Genomic DNA, 18,612 nt, shown 5'->3' with positions numbered 1-18,612 from the left:
CGATAAATGGAGGGAAGTCTGTTAGTAAGGGGATTTCTTTCTGACTTGAAATGGCAAATAAGCCATTGACGGATTTAAAAAACAAAAAAAAATCTCAAATGCAAACTCATGAACAAAGAGCCCTCCAACTCCTAATTTCCCCAGTATGGGAGATCATATTTGAGCTGAGACAATTTTTGTAGACCTGTTTTGAAATCAAATTATGTACTTCTAAAAATACCAAAATCAAAAAAGTGTTTCTTGACCAACCACAAAATAACAACCCCAAAGCAAAATATGCATTTACAGCATACCATTAATTTGTAATTCATGCATCGTATGCATAAAAGCATGTGAATCAGAATTTTAGGCAATGCTGGTAATGTTGTACATGTACAGGGATTACTAATATTTTATTTTTTTATGCAACCCTTCTTTCAGGTATCTGTGGTTTTGACAAACTTTCCCTATGATGGTATTAGGCATGGTTTGTGTCTGTCTCAGATGAAAGTTTTGAGAAGTTTTTAGACAGCACATTTCAGCTGTGTCTAGCTTGTTGCTTTGCCAAGTTTTTGAGAGAAAACAATAGAATAGCCACTGTTGGTGACTGCCCTCCCCCCTTCCCTTGCTTCCTTTGTGTTATGTTAGAGTGGAGCAAAAGAGCATAATTCCTTCTGGTTTCCACATTAAACAATCAGGAAAAAATCCCTAGGATTGCCAGTGTTCAGGTTGATAGTGTGAGAGAGAAGTGCAGCATCCACCCCTATGCTAACGCTTGTTTGCACATGCACTTTTTCAATTTTTCTGATGTTCATGGTTGAACAGGCTGTAAATTTTATGGTTCCCTTGTGTGACTCAATTGTATGTACATCTGTGCCTTTGTACTGACTGTTTTTACTTCTTTCTCCATAACCTGTAGGGAAAAGTCACAGGAAGAAGCTGGGAAACAGGTCTCCCATTGGCTTCTGGTACAAATGGAAGAAAAGATCACGTGACATGAGGATAGAAGGAAGAAAGCTCACAGAAAAGAGAAGAATGCTCAGAAAACCCTCTCGTGAGGTGACGGCTAGGGTAGGCTGAACAAAAAAACCCAGCTAGGCCTCAGCTTCTATGGAAGGGAATAAATTTAAGAGTAGGTAAACGATAAGTAAGATATGAGGATGGGAACTAAGCAGGGAAACTGTTACTTGTCAGCACACAATAAGACTTGATAAAAAAATAATGAGGAGGGAGAAGGAATAGATTTTGCTGGATTAAGAGACAGCATTCAGAAAGAATGGACAAAATGCTGCTTAGCAGCTCATTAGGTGAATACTGGCACGCTGAACAAGGTGCAAGTCCTATGGAAAATGATCCTGTCATCATGCAATTAAAAAATTCGATCACCATGCATGTCACAGAAGTCCAGTTACCCTTATACATTATAGAATGTCCTATTTTTAATGCCTAATAGTGTTATTTTAATAGGAACTTGTTTATAATGTAATTTAAAAAGCATTTCAAAACACCAAGTACTAAGAAGTAGATTTGAAATATAGTTAGGATTTACATAGCAGTAACAGAAACTGCTATCCCTGTAAAAGGACTCTTTAGTGTAAACTTCTAAAGTATATGATTAGCCACTTAAATTGATTACAATTATAATTTTGCAAATGTGCACAGTGAGTCCAACCATTAAGTTAATAAAACATTGTAGAGAAGGTTTCAGAATTAAACATTATTTCTGCCTCTGCAAAATCCACGGGGAAAAATTTAAAAGCAACCCCAAAGAGTCAATATGATATATCCAGTCCAAGTTTAAAGTACTAGAATTCAGTTTTTACAACATCAAAATGGTAATCTCTCTGGTTAGGAAAGAGGCCTCAGTGGTGTGAAGTGCATAGAGAGGTGAAAAGAATGTAGCTCAATTCAAGACTGTATTGAGAGATTTGATTTCATTTTTGTCCAGCCATCTCTGTCTTGTCCTGAAGTTGTCACAAACTTCCCTGATGACAAAAACTGTACTGGTCATCCCCTCCTCTTTTTGAAGCCCTTCTCATTTTGACCTTACTGTGAAGTTAGACTGAACAGCTATTGAGTACTTAGAGTAGTCTGCATAGAATTTTAAAATGTGGCACAAATTTTTCCCAGTGCTAGGATTTCAGTGTAATGTAGCTTACTCCAATAGGATTGAAAAAGCTTTCATGTTTCTATTTGAATAGTCAAAATACTATGTTGTCACTCTAACTTATTTCAGCTTTTCACATTCTGCTTTCCTAACAGATATTCTCTTTGCCCATCCCAAAGCCATTTATAGTTCTGACCTTATTTTCTTAAAAAAAAAAAAATCCACCTGCTAGATAAATGTGATAGTCTTCTAAAAAGCTAGGCTTTGTAATTTGCTTGGTTCATGTTATTTATGCATTTCAGTGAACAGATGTTTAGTGGATTGAGGAATTCTTATAATTTCTTCTACTTAGCACAATAAAATAAACATTCCTATAAGCAGGGAAGTAAGTAGATCTCAGTTTCTCTTGTATTGTCTTTTGGGTAGATTCTCAGTGATCTGCAATGCAAGCAAGCTACAGTAGAAGCTGTTCTCCTGGTTGCATGATTAACTTGGCATCTATTAAGAAGAAAATTGGTGCATTGGAGAAATATTTACTTCTCTCACCAGTCTTTATAAGACTGTTAAACAGTTCTAATACTGAGACCTCCCGCTGCTTTCCTATACTTAATGAAAAGGTTTAAGTATCACTGAGGAACACAGAACCATGTACAACTGATTTATAAGCCTCCTTTCCTTTGGCAAATAGGCTAAACATAGCAGATGTATGTGTGTTTTTCTCCTAACTTGCCCTTTGCTTCATCTTTGCCTTCTCTCCTTTTCTAGTGATTCTTTTGGGATGGGAGGCTACAAGACCTACTGATCAGGACATGTGGCTGAGAGCAGAAAGCCCGGGTTTATTACCAGTTCCACTCGTCATTTGCCATGGTGATAAGTTCAGGCAGGACAGCTATGTATTTCTCGATTTTTGCTCTCTTTACCACTTCACTTGAAACAGTAAAACACTCTCTTGCTCTATATTTGTACAGGGGAGTTGCAATCATGTATCTGAATTCTAGCTGTATTCTACCTCAGTTGGTAACAATAACTCTTATAAATGCTTACCTCAACAGACTGGAGTTTTAAACCCTCTCAAAATAGAAAAATTCTAGTATGTCATCTGAACATGCATGTTCTTCTTTACACAGGAAGTGCTAAAACTTTTAATAATTAAAAAACTAGCAGATGCTAGAATTCCTGGAGATGCAAAGTTCTCAAGAAATTTTAGCAAGGGTTTGAGAGGAAGCAGTGGCAATACTTCTACCAAGTTACTCTGACTTAACATCAATGCTTCTGTTCCATGCTAGATTTTTGTTGAATTTCAAGCTAGTACTTCCTCCAGGCTAGGCCAAGCAATTAACTTTAGAGTAAATCATACGCAAAAAAAACCACCAAACAAACAAACAAACAAACAAAAACCAACAAAAAATAACAACCAAAAAAAAAAGCCAGGGTGATATACTGGGAATAGCATTTATGATTAATAATGAGTGAATGCACTTACTCCCTTTTGAAAAACCTTAGTATCACCAAGTTGAGATGCTTGGACCTCTTCCCTAGCTAAAGTGTAATAGCATCAGGATTAGACTAGACTAGAATAGTACATGTGGAAAGAATCAACACTGATCATCTAGTTCAACTGCCTTACCACTTCAGGGCTGAAACATTGTTAAAATATAGTATTAAGGGCACAATCCAAGTGCCTCTTAACACCGACATAACTGGGGCATCAACCATCTTTTAGGAAGCCAGTTCCAGTGTTTCACCACTCTCCTGGTAATGAAATGCTTCCTTAATAATGTCTAGTCTGAATGTCCCCTGGAAAAGCTTTGAGCCATTCTCAGGCATTCTGTCCCCAGCTTCCAGGGAGAAGAGCCCAGCACCTTCCCCTCCACACCCCTTCCTCAGGAACCTGCAGGGAACAATGAGGTTGCTCCTCAGTCTCCTCTTTGAACTAGACAGAGACAGAGTCTTTGTGTAGGATTAGACTATTACTATAGAGATGATGCACTAACAATAATGAGCATCAATTATAGTTGTCAAAAATCTACATAAGTATTAATTCCCATCTTTGAGAATTTAACCATTACTACATTCATTTTTTTACTGAAGTGATCATAGGTCTCATTTAGATGAAATGGGGAGAGAGTTTGCAGTTTCTGCTAGCATGAAGCAACAGCAACATTGCTTGGGACGTCATTTTAATTATCTCAAAGAAATTGTTTCAGCACGACCCCATCAGTTTGGGTAACACTGGTCTTTCTTACACTAATTCCTCAGGACTCCACAGAACATCAGCAGTATAGATCTGTGGTGTAACAAGTTCCGCACCTGACCTCACTGACAATCAGAGCTGAATGATGTGAACCTAGAGGTACAGATTCCTGGGTTCTTGACCTAAGAATGCCAGTGTGCTCAAGGGTTCGTTAGTAAGGTCTTCTTTAAATAGAGTTTTATCTTAGGATGTGCAGGTTTGCATTAGAAAAAGGCCATTAGATTAGGATATAAGAGGATGATCCGAAGTCCTTGTTGTCAAACCCATCATGGCACGATATGGTCTGTAGGCATGAAATCCCATCTCTCTGCTAAATCCAATGTCAGAGGTGCTGAAGGACAGAGGTTTTGTTACAGAACTAAAAAATACTTAGGCTGGGCATAAAAAATGTATTTGGTGAACTGTTAAAGGAGTGCTGAGTCAGTCTTATGAGTGCCTCAATCCCACTAATTGTGTGCTGTAGTGTTGTAAAGTTCACTTAAGAGATAAAGAATTGTTTTTCTGTTGAAATTCTTTAGAAAACAACTTCTTGCTCTGTTATGTTGGCTGTGCTGGGTATGTGTGCTATCTCAGGGGCATCATTCCAAGAAAATGTCCACATGTTAAAAGGTTAATCCTTAATTTTACACTCTCTCATAGTTACAATAGCTGTCAAATATAGCTGCCTTGCAGTATATGAAATGGGTTTCTTAAAAATATTTTGGGACTATGTTAGGAAGCTGGACATAAGTAGTTTGACAATGCCTTCTCTTATTAATTGATCCATGTTTATCAGGTGTGGTTCAATGATGATTTTCCAGCAGCATAGTTCATACAGGCCATAGCATTATTTATCCTGTGCAAACATTGAAACAACACTCACGCTTTTCTCACTGTACAGTCCGGTTATTTTTTCATTGTCTTTTATCAGGATTTTCATCCATGTTTCCCCACAGCTTCCAGATTGTTCACAATGCAGATGCAGCAGTTCTGTTCACTGGGCTGGGCAACAGCAATCACATTACCCATGCCCTGCATTCTTTACATTAGTTGCTCATAGGAAGATAAATTTAATAGTACAAACTGGGGATGGAAGGACACTTTGTAGGTTGTTCTAAAATCCATGACTGACACAGTAACAAGGCCTAAGCTCTGTTTCCTTTTTTCTGACACTTTTGCTAGTGACTGTTTTATATTTTGATGCAGCTATTGCCTATGAAGATCAGTTTGGTATAGCAGTTTACACTCATATAGTTCTTTTGGGTGACACTTAAGATACAAAGCAGGGGGATTTGAGTGCATTTTGAACCTTAGAGTTTTTCACTACTATTTTTGTGGCTGAATTTATACTTTCCATGATTATTTAAATTTTTTAGAAGCCCTGCAGTGCTTGTGACTAAAACATCTTAGGTATGAAGTAAACTTCAGTAGTTAACTTTAACATTTTGTTAGCACTAAATCAAGGCTACAGAGCTTTCTCATTCTGTATTCCCCAGTATCTTCTGGAGAAGCCCTGATTAAAATGTAATTTTTAGTGTTTCAGGAAAAGTTTAAGGCATACTTTTTGTTATTTCAGGGATCCCATATAGTCTTCTAATAGCCATTATCAAGGGATGTTCTGAATATTTTAGATCCCATAGGGATGACTGATATAAAGTTTCTGGATTTTATTCCTGTATTCTCTGTTATAAAAGGAATAAAAATTTTGTAGTATAAATCCTTAGCCAGTATTTTTCTTTTAAATGCTTTTTTGGGTGGTTTTTTTTTTGGTTTTTTTTTTTGTTTGTTTGGTTGGTTGGTTTTTTTGGTTTTTTTTAAGCTATAGTACAGAATTATTTGTGGCATGATTCTTGCTTTAAAAAAAAATACTACAAACATCCCACTTTGTAGATAAGTTGAAAATTGTTTCATTTAAAGGTTTAATGAGTATAATGGTCCAGCTGAGAGACCATTGCATTTAGCTTGTAGTTATTAAGCACTTAACATCAATAAAGGTTATGTTCAAGAAGCCCATTTGGATAAAGCACAGAGTCATTTATGTCAATATATGTTGAGAAAATGTGTTTCATTGAGAAAAAGGTACAGCAAAGAGTAAACCTCTCTTTATGTAGCCAGTAACAATTACAAATAGCATAGTAGAAAATGTTTTGGTTCCATTATCTTCTTCATCCCTGGAATATTTAATGTCTTTAAGTTCACTTAAAATAATGCGTTTTTTCTTTCTAGGATCTTAGGTATATGTGGAGCCACTGGTAGTCTACAAATATTATATAGAAACTTGTAATGACCCCCTTCTGTGATTACTTGTATTAGAGATGACAGAGCTTTGTTCTGAAGTAACAGAAATTTAGGGGAAAGCACGGCATTCTCCTAAAATTACTATTTATACACTGTTTTCCTGCTTTGTATTTCTTCTTAACTGCACTTGGAGAGTTAAGACAGATCAAAGCTATGCGTTGGTCCAGATGAGAAGTGAAAGAAGAGAAAAAGAGCAAGAAATGAGGTAGCAGCAGGAGTAGCAACTGGGGACATCTGTGATAGGTGAAAGGATTGGGAGATGTCAGTAAGAGTGCTCTTATGCATTGCAGAGTCATGCTGGAGAATGTGGCCATTAAACTATTAAGATGATAAACTATTAAGATGATAAACTATTAAGATGATAAATGGACAGGACCATAAACTATATATTGAAGTAGGGGTCTTCCAGTTTTTAATCTAGCTTTTTATGAGCTGCTTATATGAAACAACTCTCATAGAGAAATCTCTATAATCTTGTTTTGTTGCTCATCACATCCTTCCAAGACCTGTGTCCAAGTGTGTCTTCACAGCTAATCGTGGCTGGTACAAAGAGAGTTTTAGTGCCAGTTGCAGCATATGGGGGAGCAAGCCATGGAATTCCCCTTACTTCAGTATGATGTCTGTGACATTGAAATGTGACCATGTACAATACAGCAGGACATAAGAAACAGAAATCACAGGTAGAGGTCTTTACTAGATCAGCTGATTTAGTAGAAGAAAGTAGACAAGCTATTGGACACAAGACATTCTTTAGTCTCAAATAAAACCATGGACTCAGTAGTAGCCTTACTCGTTTTATGGCATATCACAATAAATCTCCTCCTTAACTACTCTGTTAATAAGGCAAATTTCCTGTTTCTCTTCCCTAACACTGTTTCCAGTGTTACTAACTCCTCTTTTACTTCAAAGTGTCCGCTCTCTTATCTTTCAGAGATGATCTAGCTGGTACATACCTAGCTAAACTCTGAGCAATTGCCTTCAAACTGTGTATAGGTCAGCTATTTTTATTTAGGTCTGCTACATAATTTTTGAACCCAATGAAAACCTCTGAATGTTTTAAAAAGTTTGTCTTATTTTTTCTTTTCTTTATTTTTTCTTCTTTTCTTTCTTTTTTTTTTTTTCAGCTACTGGTTTGATGCAGCATAATACCTCTTGTCCCAGTCCTGTAAGTGTTCCGGGGCAGGTTGGATGGGGCCCTAAGCAACCTGTTCTAGTGGTTGACATCCTGCCCATGGTGGAAGCAAGGCAGGGGTTGGAACCAGATGATCTTTCAGATCCCTTCTACCCAAGACATTCTATGATTATCTGCAAATCTAACAATTAGTTTTTGAGGGATGAGAACATGAACGAAGAAAAACTTGAATGCATACTGAAAAGAGCAATGACATGAGTTTTACTGATTTAAGAGCTATTGTATTTTATGTTTCCTCTTCAAAGCCTTACAATTCCTTACCATATAAGGAAGCAGGCCAGAAATGCTGATCTTCATAACCCCTAATATAGGAATGTCTTACTCTGCACATTGTGAAGGCAGAAACATTTCCAAGGCCATGTAGCTTTTGTAACAGATCTTGGTATCACTTTCTGGTCTAAGTGCATTTCTCACCTTTTGTCTCCTTATGCATATTCATTGATACTTAGACCTTTGGCTGTATGCTGGTGAGCTTAGTGGGACTGAAGCTTGTGGTTTTTGCCTTCCATCATGCATTCTTCTGAAGTATTCTGGGATATAAGAGGAGTAATTAGTGCAATTTCTACAGCTTTGTTTCTCTCCTTTGCAGCAACAAGGTTATTGACAATCCCAGGTTTTCTAAAGCTCAGTACTGTTTATTCAATCACACTATTTATAGGAGTAAACCTCCTGTAAAAGAACAAACCTTTATTAACATTTGACCAGGCAGGCTCTCAGTATTTGTACAGATCATCTGTCACCAACTCCTGGCAGCAGCTAGGTGACCCTAGTTCGGTTCTCAAGTACATTATGAATAAACCTGGACAAGCAAACACGTGCGCTCATGTGAGGGCCCCCACTGAGGTTGTTTCCAGCCCTTCTTGGTTGCCAGACCATTTCTATCAGATCAAACCAGTAAAGTGGGCATAAGGCATAAGTCATATAGATTTCCAATGTTGTTTTTCTTCTATCTGCTTTTCTCAACTTTCTGTTGGGACTCCACTGCAGGATTTGTACTCTTTGAAAATTCATTTCACTCAACTGAGTCTGCTAAGAATACATTCAGTGACAAACACTTATGATAAAGGTATCCTTTATATTATCAAACCAGAAGTGTTTCCTTATTTTGACGTCTCTTGGAATTTTGAGGAATCTTGGAATTATATTGCTGTGCTGCAGTCTTTGAATGACTCAGGATATTAGGACATTGCACCAGGAAAATTTTAATATTGGTTTAAAAGTGGCCCCAGTTTTAATCACAGGGAGACATACATCTCGCTCTACCTTTTGCCCTTACAGTTTCAGCTGAAACTCTCTATTTAGATTTCTCAGTGTTCCTTTTCAGAAAAGACAGAGAACAAAACCAGCAGATGATATTTGCTGTAGGCTGTCACCTAGCTCCCTGACTTCTTTTATTATGGAATGGAAGAGAGTAGCCAGACCAAATAACGATGTAGCTCAGCTGAACTACATGGGCAGAGACTTGGTTGCTGGGCTTGCGGTGGGGCAAAAACCATTCTCTCTGCATCTATATAGTGAGGGAGAATGCAGGAAAAGCCGTAAAGAAAAGGATTGTAAAGGACAGGAAAGCTTGAAAGAAAAAAGGAAAAGGGCATAGCATAAATGAGAATAAGTGAAATTGAAAGGCACAAAAGGCTGAAAAGAATTTCAGCTCCGAAGAGTTTTTAGAATCAGAAGAAACCTGCAAAAATAAAAACAATGTTTCTTCTGGGTTCTTGGCAAGGAGATGACAATGATCTAGTGAAGCGGGGAGAGAAAATCAGGGACTTTGGCTGAAAATCAGGGACAGTAAGTGAGATGAATTTTTAAAAGGCTTCAATGCTGAGAGAATAAGAAAGCTACAAATTATCTGGGGGAGAAGTTTGAAGACATGTTAGAGTGCTTTCTTAGGTATGGCTATTTGGCAGTATTTCTTGAAACCTGCCCTGAAGACTTGTGGAAAACAAGACGAGCATTAGCTGAGCCTCCTTATAGCAAGACTTTGCTAGGAACCCATTGGACTGCAATATGTAAGAGGGAGTTACAGTCAGCAGTTTCGCTTGGACTGGCATACAGCCACTAAGGCTGCATGATACTTTACATCCCAATTTGCTTCAATTAGATTTTTCTGCTCCATCTTTCCTTAACAGAGTTGCTTCTCATTTTCCAATAAAGGAATGGAATTAGCTGAAACAGTTCTTGGTGGGTCTATATGCAGCACATCTTACGTTGCACTTGCTTTTAAGACGATGCTAAAAACCCTCAGTACTTAGATAACATTACCTTTCTTGTGCTAATGGCTGAAATAACAAGAAACAAGTATGCCTCTTATCTGTCTCTAAGTAAATCTTTAAACATCTGAACATTCTTCTTAGATTTTCCTAAGTGTTCATTTGCTCAGCCAAGGTATGGGTCTGAAAACTGACGTGCACAGACATAGTCACTTTTAAAATCATACTTTTACTGAGAACTGAATCTTTCCTTTTTCATTTTGGTAAAGAGGCTATCCTGTGTCAATAACAGTGCTGCCTCTAGAACTGTAAAAATTCAGGAAAAAAGTGCTTTCAAGCCACCCTGTAATGACATACATGGTATAAAATGTATCCCACACAGAGGGGTAACTTCTGTCCATGTGTGTGGAGGCAGAGGAGATGATACAATTTTTGACAGCACATATGACCACTCCAGAACTTCCCCAGCCATTGCTCTTTGTAAGAATTGAAACATGTTCTTTGAGAAATTTAGAATTTTACTCTTTTCTTCAAACTTTATTCCTTGTGTATTGGATTTGGTATGCAACATTGACAGAGTCCATTAGCTGGTTTCAGATGACATCAGTTGTCAAAGCTTCATTTGTGTTGAAGCCTATGCAAGATTTTGATGCTGAACTAAAAAGCAGACTGTAGAACATGGAGGTGATGTCACAAGCTCCTACCAGAATCTATCCTCATAAATCTCATTTCAATGACCAAAGATTCGAGTGCAGCTATGTTTAAGAATGGACCGAGAAAGCACTGTTGATGAGGATGAATTATCTTTTGTAACCCTTCTTGTTATGTTGCTGTGTGATGTTTTTGTCAAAAAGATTTTCCTTTTGCTTTGAAAAGCATTCAGCTGTTCTTGCTTTTATTTTAAATACTGACCACTGTCATGTTTATTGTGCAAGATTTGGTTAAATTATTTGATACAACTTAAGGATGTTAGATGTGGTTAAAATGTTGCACAGAAGAGTAGCTGTGCTTAAACCAATGCTGTTCTGTATTTTCATTCTTGGCTTTCTGTGCATACTGTTAAGATTTCAGGGGAAATGTAACTCAATTCACAGTAATGCATTTCTCAGTTTTATTCATGATTTATGCAGTTAAGTTGCATATGCTGTATTCAGACTGACAAGTAAAAGGCGGAAGAGGCTGCCTTAATCCTCAAGAAATCTTGTATAATACAGAAAAAAAAAAAAAAAGAGGTGTCAGGTCTCAATTTACCTCACCATGCCCAGGAAGTTGCTCTCCTCCTTGATTTGTGGCTGTAGAGGACCAGACCTAAACATGGTTTGTCTCAAACATTCTGAATATTGCTACAGGAAAGGTGATCAGAGGAGAGGGTCCTGCAGAGGTGGGGCAGCGTGTTCTGAGCCAACTTCCTGCTCCACCCTGATACGAGTGGTCAGTTCCATGCCCCCGCCACCGACTCACTCCCTTGAGGGCTCAAAGGGCTGGCTGTGCATGTGAGAATTGTGTGAAAAATCGAGTTTGCCCGAGAGGCGTGCATCATATTAACTATAAAAGGGAGCAGATTGGGCCCGCTTGCTCCTCTTGTCTCTTTTTTCCTCCTTTCTCTTTTTCTTTCTCTTCCTTTGTCTTGCAATCTCAGCTTCGGACTATTCACACAGCAGGAGCACCCTAGGATCTAAGGACTGATGAAATTCTTTGTTTTGTTCTCATGCTTTTCCTGAGCAAAGTACAGCTATCATATTTTATGCTGTACTGAACTCTTGTTCAAGTGGGGGAGCTTGTGGAAGCGTGTTATGGTTTGTGAGACAGCACCTTTGCTTAATGGTGTCTTGTGGCTTGCTAGTCACCACCTTTAGGTATTAGTGGTGTGGCTTTTGAGCCAGCATCTTTATGGAGTTTGTTGTGGGAGTTAAGAACTTATTGAACTCTACAGGGGTTTGTTAGTCACACCTTTTGAGCCTAAGCAGTGAGCTGGTTGGCAGTTATGGTGACTAAAAAGCAGACTGTAGAACATGATGTCACAAGCTGCTACCAGAAACATTTCACAGCTGAAATAACTGTGCAATAGCAATTTGAAGTCTAATTTATGGGGATTTATATTAAATTTTGCAATTTTTTTTTTCAGTTGGGCAAATGGGTTAGGATAACCAAGATCTGACATGAAGTTTTGGGATGTAAAAAGGGAAGAGAACTTTGCTAGCTTGTTGCAAATTTCTGCGGATACCTTTGCAACTTTTAAACTACTTTCTTTCTGCCTCGTTTCCAGTTATTAACTTGCAAGAACTCTTCTGGCACATATGGAAGACACTGAAAGTAGGTGCTTCCTCTCTTTTCTTCCCCTCTCATTAGATTAACTCAAAGCTAAATGAGTACAATACTCCTTGCCAAGATTCATATTACTGAACATAATTACTGAAAACCTTACCCAGCAGTGCTTTTTCCACCATCAGTAGGATTATTCTGAGGGGGAAGTGATTTTATTTTTCCGTAATTAATTTCCCAACATCACAGAGTTGTTCAGACCATAGAACTGTAATCTGCAATCAATAACAAAATTCTTTACTGGTTACAGTTTAGTTCTGGTAATTTGTAATTATGGGATTAGTGGTTACCTTCAGGTTGTTGCCTTTTACAATAGTCTTAAGAGGAAAGAAACATCCAGGATTGATTTTTACTGCATTTAAATTAGACATTTCTATTGCCATTTTTCTTCCCTTCCCTTTTTTTTTTTTTTTTTCCCCTCTTCTCTCATTTTTTTCCATTCACATGCACATTTTGGTTATGTAGGTTTCTTGATCAGACCTATCAGACCTCGTGAATTAAGCCTAAAGGTTGCCAGTTTTGGAGAACGTTTAGCCTAATTTTCATCCAATGGCGTTTTTTCAGCATGTTTAAATTCAAAACTATGTGCTCATACATTTACATTTCTGGTAAATATACCATGGATCTATTTCTGGGCATGATGAATAGGCAGTAGAAGGATAGCTGATCTACCTTTTTTTTTCCTGGTGTGCATGTGAATGTCTGTCAACTCTATATGGATTTTCAGTATGCAAGACACATTTGGAGTATTATAGGGAATGGGAGCGTGTGTGTGTGTTGAACCAGAGGGAGTTCTGGTTCAAGATGATTATTTCTGCATTCAGAGCAGTCAGAGGCACACTTGAGTTCTGAATTAATTCCTAAGTTATGTGCGTCCTTACTAGAGGAAAAATGAATGAGTGTGGGCCGAGATCTCCCTAATGAAGCCAGTGATGACAGATCCGCGTGTGAATGGGAACAAGCTTCAGAACTGAGTGCCTCATGCCATCCTGGGGCCAGTTAAGAGTGGTGAGGTTGACAGGATGCAAAGATGCTCGGTGCCACCGTGAGTATTTAGGGCTGTGGCTCCTGCAGAGCTCCTTGGTGCTCTGCTGGATGTGCTCCAGGACGTCCATCCTGCGCTCCTGTGTTGGGGGTGAGAAAGAGAGCATATTTTTCCACGTTACAATTCTGACTTCTGCTACTGTGTGTGCAGTAGCCTTTTGTTCTGTGCCACCCTCAGCCTGCCGGGTTGTTTGCACTACACTGACCTGCCTTGTTTGAAACGTCCATCTTGTGCATTGCTGCGCTCCTCCCAAACGTAAGCACGGGCTGGGCTCTTCTGCTCGTTAACGCTGCATATAGTGTGCAGCACAGAGAATCCCACCCGTGCACGCGAACTCTGCAACGCCGTGCATGCGCAATTAAAAAGCAGTACTAAAACTCCTCAAACGTAAAAACACCCAGCAAAAATGCGGTAGGACTCAAAAAAGCAAAGGGATGAGCGACGACACGGAGAGCGGCGCGCGCGCAGCACAGTGTTACTGCGCATGCGCACGGGGCGGGGGGGAGCTGTGTCTGGGGCAGTTCGCTGTTTCCACCTTCTGGCTGACGGGAGGTGATGCTGACTCGGGAGAGCCGCGGCGTGCAGGGAGCGGCCGCAGCTGCGCACGCGCAGTGCTCCGCCATCGCCGCGCGCACGGCGCGGCTTGTTCCGCTCGGTGCCGCCGTCCCGTACCGCAGCCGGGACCTCACGCCTTCCCTGGGTGCCGCCGCCTCGTGCTTGTCCTGCCCTTGTGGGGTCACAGTGCCCAGAGTGCAAATCGCACAGCTGTGGCGCTGCTGCCACCAGGCATTCATAGTCTCCTGTTGCTTCTGGGGCCTGAATTGCTTCCAGTCAGCAACGATTGTTCCCAAACGTCATCCCCTCTGGAGCTCGGTAAAGTTGTGTTCAGCGAAGTCCAGGTGCTGCTTCTTGGTGCTGTGTGCACCTCTTGCCTTTGCCTGCTGTGAGCAGCTTTGTGTTGCGGCTCAGTGGAGTCCATTTCAGTGGTTTCTATGCCAGAAACCCCTGTAGTGAGCAATCAAAAGGGAGGTTTCCTGTTCCTGCTGTATCTTGGCTTTCTGAAATTGCTATATCCTCTTGCATGCCGGTATGCCTGAGAGAATTAATGCCATGATTCCTCCAATTTGGCACTAGTCTGTACCTTGCTTGGGGTACAGAGCATCCTTGAGTGCATTGTTAGGAATCTTAGTGTGGAAGATACTTGAGATGTGAAGCTGGAGATCATGAACACGTTTGAAAAGCAGAAAGGTTTACTGGACTATTGTCATGTTTTGAATGCAGCAAAGGAAGGCCGTCTATTGACTGGGCCTGTCATTTGCACTAGCTCAGTTCTACTGTACAGAAAAAAAATGTTCAGTGCTTTGGTGTTGTGCATTTCAACTGTAAGGTATTGTCAAATTTGTCTAATGGGTCTTGCATGAATTTTATGTGTTAATCTTGTTGCAAAGCTGAAGACTGAGAGGGGATGCTGTCAGTAAAACAGAAAATACTACTGTGGGCATAGAATGCATCTGAATACCTCTGAAGAGACTATGCTACGTCTTACCTGGACACTCCCACCCAAATAGTTGACTTTAAAAAGAAAAGCAGACAGCATGTCTTTTGTTTCTCCTGGTTGCTGAGGACTGTTACCTCCCTTTGAGACTCCTGCTGCTTCTTTTGTACATTGGCAACTCTGTTGTGGCTTTAATTTGTTCTCTACCCCTGTAATAAAGGTGGAGTATGCACAACTGTACACACCATCTCCTGAACTAGTTGGATGTTATGGGGAATGCTAAGAAGGTGACAGATCAGTTGTTGTTTTAAAAACAAAGGCAATTCTTTGGGATGATTCTAGAGTACAGATCTCACACTCAGTTGTTGCTTTATTGCCACTGAGGGTGGTTGCTTTCAAGTTGATGAACACTGGTGGACTGTCTTACTTTGTTTGAACAGCCATGTTTATTTCATCCACCTCCAGAGCTTGGGAAGAAACTAAAACAGTGTTTGGAAATTGTTTAGAATAAAGCTGGTGTTCCAAGAGTGGAGAGTAAGCATTCAGGAGTCATTTAAGGAGTCAGCTTTCCTCAGCACGAGAGGAACCAGCCATGGGCACTGCTGTGTAATATGGAGCACATGCAACCACTGCATCTCTCTGAGCAGCTGAGAACATACCTTCCAGTGTTTTGCAAGCCAGTGAGCTGTTTTACTTTTGTGTGTAAATATTTTGGCAATAGAATACAGGAACTCTCTCTCATATCTATGTGGGTGGCTGGGTGCTTCTCTGTGCATATTTAGGTATCTCAAAGAAAACTGCCTGTACTTGTGACTGGGGCCATTCTGAGAAGTTCTTTCCTTGCTGTCCTTCACAGGAGGCTATTACTTGAGAAGCGCTTATGGAGCACTGTCGCTGCTCAAGAAATCCCAGGAAGAACAAGCTGCCCAGCTGTCAGTGCCCCAGGAAAGCTGCTAGCTGAGACCTTGTGACTGACGAGTCTGTCAGCATCCTGGTACGGGGACCCTTTGTTAAACAGTCCTGCTGGATTGGAGGGAAGTCTGGCTGATACGCATGGAAATAGGTCAGGAGCATAATGGACACCCCTCAACAGGTCTTCCCACTTTATGACCCCTCAGTAGGACTTCCTATTTGAATATGTTACCTGCTGCTGGCAACTGCTAGCATCCATGAAGGAGTCCCACTTTGGAATTTTATGGAACAGTTTATGGAACTATACTCTTTATAAATATAAAATTGTGACAGGTTAAAGTTCAGGGATTCTTGGTGATGGTATCTGTCAGTATTTGACTGCAAAAGCTTATTCAAAGCAATATCCAGACAAGCTGTAGTCCCCAGTAAAAATATTCAGCAGGCAGAGTGCATTTCTAACCCAACAGGCATTCCTATGGGGGAGAAGACAGGTTCAGCCCATTGACTGATCCCAGGAGTTATGATGGAGCCTTCACTAACTTTTTCTCCATTCTTCCTGCCTCCTTTTCACTGAATTGTTGTAATGAGTCATCAGCTTTTAGCCAGCTTCAGTTCAGTTTCTTTTTCACGATTTTTTTGGTTGTTTTGATCCTGAACTTGCCAAACCCTTAGGTCTGCTAAATTAACCCTGAGAACGTTCTACAAGGCAATGCTGAGGGGATTGGGGATTGAATAGTTAGGATCTTATGGCCCTTCAAGGGCTGGGTTCACCCCCTGATTTTGGTGCCAAGGGAAACTCCAGGTTAACACAGATAAAAATAGGAAACAGTTCACTCATCAAAGTCAGCTTTCCAAACCTCTGTTCAGGATCCAAAAGAAATGGGAATGCCCTTGGCATAAAATGTGCTTTTGAGACAAAGCAAGCTTAAAATGCCTGTAAGCAGAAAATCCAGGAGAAATGGCTGCTGGCATCCTGGGCTTGCCAGGCAGGTTTTGTACTTGATTGCAAGGCAGTTTTCCTGCCTCTGCATGGGGTGGCACCTGCATCCCACTGGAAAGGGGAGAGAAATAATTCCCCTCCTTCCCTGGCCCAGCCCTGGAGTGGGAGCAGCTTGCCCTTATCCTGGAGTTGTCCTGCTCCTGCCCAGCATCCCTCTGGTACCCTCGTGTGCTTCCCGAGCTCCCAGCACTGATGGATCTAAACAAGGAGAATAATCCCTGTTCCTTCTCTTCTCCATCCTCGATGTTCCTGGGCCCTGCATCTCACTGGCTATTCCCTGTCTGACTCCTCATCTCCATCCCACCTTCTCCTGGTTGCATCTTAGCAGCAAATCCATTCCTTTAAAGGAAGCCCAGTGCAAAGAGCATCCAGCTGCAGGTAAGTCTTCCTGCATTTCATTTTTCTCTGTCCAGTTTTGGAGGGTTTCTCTCCGTGCTTTCCTGTGACGCAGATGTGTCCCTTCCTTTGTCCAGATCCAGTGCCAAAGGATTGAACAACTGAGGAGTGGGGTCTGGGATGAGAATGGTTCTGCTAAAATTAGGGAAAGAATGCTAGAAGAAAAATGAGCTTCCTTTGAATGTCTGGAATAAAAACACTGGGAAAGGGCACTTTTTAATTTGATTTGGTGCCACCTCCCCTTCTTTTATGGCTAAAACTCCATGGTGAGCAATCCAAGCCAAAAGATGAAATGCAGGAGTCTTTGATTCTGCAGTGAGCTTAACTTCCCTTTTCTCCTCTCTTTCAGGATGGGGAGAACCACTGAACTTGTCCTGGCCTTGCCAAGAGCTTTGGTGTTTGAGCTGCCAAATCCAAACTGGTCCTGATGATGGAGGACTTAAGAAATTACTCAATCCAACTAAATGCTTTAAAAAGGGAGATGGTTTGGTTATAAAAATATTTCTGCCTGATACTGGGAAGAGACTGGGAAGAGTTAAAGCCCCCAATTCTGCACAACAGCACAAGGATTTTTTAATTCTTTGCCTTTTTTTCCCCTTCCTTTGAATGGGTTTGTTTGTTTCCCCTTGGAGACTGCACACACAACAGGCAGATTTTTCAAGTAAGCCATTTTTTCCCACTTTTAGTCTTCAATGGAGCCCAGGTGCCAATTGTTTGCTGTCAGGACCCAGGACACACCTCTGGCTGTCCAGGACACCAGGACCCCTGTTAGGGGTCTCAGAGACCCTGTCACAGAGCCCAAGACACCTGTGGTTTTGATTATGACCCATGGAGCAAATTACCAACCTTATATGAAGATCAGCAAGCCACAACAGTTTAGGTAGAATAATAGTGAAATTATCACGGGCTGGAAAAGAAGATTTTGGGTTTTTTGGTATGGGGGTTCAGGAGGCAAGATGGAGGGAACTGGGTGTGTCCAGCCTTTCTCCTTCTTCTTCTTGGCCTCCATCTTCTGCTGTGATGTTAGCACTTGGGGATTGGTTTAGAATAGAGGTGCACTGTCCAACATGGGTGATAGGTATTGGAAGGTAAAGGTAAATATGATATACGTAGTTTGTGGTATAAGAGACAGTGCAGCCTTGGGAGCGGTCGGAGAGCGTCGTGGCTGCCTTGCTGGTCAGACCTCTGTCTGCCAGGGAGAAAATTTTGTAGATAAGACTTAATAAACAACCTGAAGACCGAACAACAGAGAGTCCAGTCTCATTCTTCAGAGCCTGGGGTCGCTCCCTGGACCACCCAACTCACCTCGGGGGCAGAGAACAAGCAGCCGACCCCGAGAGTTTGCTGCTTGGTTTCTGCCTTCCCTTTCCTGCCTACAGCTTAACCCCTTTCTCTCTTTCCTGCTGTTTGGCCATCACTGATC

At 40.8% G+C, this 18,612-nt stretch overlaps 1 long non-coding RNA gene across 1 annotated transcript in view; it reads left to right on the top strand.

The window, feature by feature from the left end:
- The window catches only part of LOC115906857, a 40,379-nt gene extending 22,364 nt beyond the window's left edge, over positions 1 to 18,015 (top strand). The window contains exons 2-4 of the long non-coding RNA XR_004060958.1: positions 15,738 to 15,875; positions 17,119 to 17,171; positions 17,539 to 18,015. This is a non-coding gene — a long non-coding RNA (uncharacterized LOC115906857). The remainder of the gene's footprint in view (positions 1 to 15,737; positions 15,876 to 17,118; positions 17,172 to 17,538) is intronic.
- Positions 18,016 to 18,612: the final 597 nt, after the last annotated feature.

This window comes from Camarhynchus parvulus, chromosome 9 (assembly GCF_901933205.1).
Source record: "Camarhynchus parvulus chromosome 9, STF_HiC, whole genome shotgun sequence".
Classification (NCBI taxonomy): domain Eukaryota; kingdom Metazoa; phylum Chordata; class Aves; order Passeriformes; family Thraupidae; genus Camarhynchus; species Camarhynchus parvulus.
Note: the sequence above shows the minus strand (reverse complement) of the source record. Positions and strands in the feature narration are given on the sequence as shown.